This window comes from Pteropus vampyrus, unplaced genomic scaffold (genome assembly GCF_000151845.1).
Source record: "Pteropus vampyrus isolate Shadow unplaced genomic scaffold, Pvam_2.0 Scaffold1676, whole genome shotgun sequence".
NCBI classification, from domain to species: domain Eukaryota; kingdom Metazoa; phylum Chordata; class Mammalia; order Chiroptera; family Pteropodidae; genus Pteropus; species Pteropus vampyrus.
The window spans coordinates 14,096-16,619 of NW_011890457.1; positions in this window are offsets into that span (position 1 = coordinate 14,096).

The following is a 2,524-nucleotide window of genomic DNA, read 5'->3' on the forward strand; positions in this document are numbered from 1 at the left end:
ACATTTCTTTTTCTGAACCACTCAAGGGTAGTTGGAGACATTGTGCCCCTTTACCTCTAAACAGTGATTTCCTGAGAACAATGATATTCTGTTTAATCACAGCAGTTTTTAAATATCGATGTTATTGACTAATCTACAATCCATATTCAAATTTTGCCACTATTCCAGTAACATCTTTTATAGCTATTTTTTTTTTTTTTATCCCAGGAACCAGTCCACAATCATGTAGTGCATTTAGTTCTCACATGTCTTTAGTCTAAATATGAGACAGTTCTTCAGCTTCTTGGTTCTTCAGGTTATTGGCAGTATGTGGAGTATGGGCTAGTTGTTGCATAGAATGATCCCCAATCTGGGTTTGTCCTCTGTTTATTCATCATTGTTTCAGGTTATGCATTTTTGGCAAAGGGACCACAGAGATTATATTGTATGCTTCTTGGTCCATCCTAACAGGAGGCACCTATTGTCTATCTCATTGGTGTCTTGATTAAGGTGGTGTCCATGAGGTTTCTCTACTGTCAAATTATTTGTCTCTTTGTAGTTAATAAGTAATTTAAAAGAAAAATCTAAAATATCAGCAAAGGTATGCAAAAGGTACATCAAGAAGTCAAAAGCCAACAGTTGGAGGATATATAATCCAGGAGCCCTGAGAGTAAGAAATACACTTTGAAAATGTGAATAGGATGGGCAAGTGTGCTTTTAGTGAACCAGGAAAGGAGGAAAAGAATATGATGGGGATATAGGAACCAACTTGTAGAATTTTCCTTCACTGTCCAGTCAGGTTTGTTTATTTCTCAATAATTTTAGTATCGCACCACTTTGGCAACACAGACCTTTAATCTAATAGCAGCATCATGAACCACACAGCCTGATTATACTTTGAAAGATGTCATATAACGACCTAAAGTTGCTTCTGATGACTCTAGCCTAGTAAAATAGCTTTCAAGAGAAAAATAAAACCTTGGCTTGCATCAAGCAAGCCAAGTAAAAAGCCAAAGGCATCTTAAGCACCTAAGAAGTGAAACTTAAGCCTGAAATATAAGAAATGTAAAAAATTATAGGTTATTCTAGGGGGAAGGGAATAATTATCCAGCAGAGCAAAAGGCGGCTAGAAGCTGAATCATTCCTTCCTGTTTCCTTCCCCTTCTCAAACCATAGATCCATTAGGTTGAAAGTCTAGGGGTTGAAGCAAAAATCTTCAGAAGTTCTTGGGAAATGACAGGTGAGCAGGTGAATAACCTCAGGTAGCAAGTGTTCTGCTATAAAATGCACTGGAGAAAATACTTCTGAATTTCTGATGCATTTAAATCTAGGGCAGTCTTAATACATTTTCTAAAGAAATATGTTCAAATTAAGGCTCTAGTTGACTGTCACCAGGTCACTTCTCTCATTAAGCCGTGTCCAATTCTTCCAGCAGCACATTAGTCAGAACTTTATTCAGTGTTTTCCATGAGCAAGGTTCTTATGGATACAAGAGCAAGACAAAAATAATCAAGATATTAAATCGATTAGGATTTTGTTGGTCACAGTAGGGAAAACTTGATCCAAGCTGACTAAAGGGGGAGAAAAAAAGAGAATTTATTGGTTGATTGGTTGATATAACTGAAAAGTCCCCAAAGCAGGGCCAGCCCAGGTGTGGTTTGCTCCAGAGGCCCAATATATATAGCCTTTGGGTCTACCTTTCTCAGACTCCACACCTTTGCCCTCCCTTAAGTCATGTTTCACAATAACCACCATGGTGACATTGTCTCTTCAGAATAGCTCTATGTCTCTGCCTTCTTAGCCAGAGTGCTCAGGCTCACTCTATTTGAGCTGCCCCAGGTCAGGTTTTCATTTCTGAACCAATTACTAGGGGCCGAGGAAGGAACGTGTTTCCTCTAGGTGACTGGAATACATCACTGCCAATCCTTGGAGCCAACCACATAAAACACATGGAAGCCCACACAGTTCGTCAAGTAAATTCTGCTTTCTGTTGCCCTCATGAAGCTCATGGCCTAGTCTAGGAGGCAGAAAATAAACTAATACAATATATGCAGTAAAAGAACACAGTCATGAAACTATATAAGGGGGACACAGTCTAGACTGGTAGGTGGGGAGTAACATTTGTGTTGAGATCTGAATGGTAGAGCAGGGGTTAATCAAGAAAAGAGATTAGGGGGATGTTTCCATAGATTAGTGGTTAGTACATCTGCTTTACATGCGGAAGGTCCTGTGTTCGAGCCCCAGTGGAGCCACGGCCCATAACCTGGGCACGCTAGGCCCCCTGGGTGTGCCAGGCTCCGGATATACCAGGCCCCAGGTATGCGCCACAAGTGTGTGGGAGGAGATGCTCCACCATCAGAGATCCAGTTTTTAAGAGGAGATGGCAACATCTGTAGGTCAGGGGTGGAAGTTGGGGGGGGGGGGAAGAGAATTAAAAAAAAAAGAGATTAGGGAGAGGTGAGTCACTTGTTATTAGGAAGACATTATCATTTTATTTTCTCTGGAGAGTTGGTATGTAATATTCAAAATACTGAACAATCAGTAT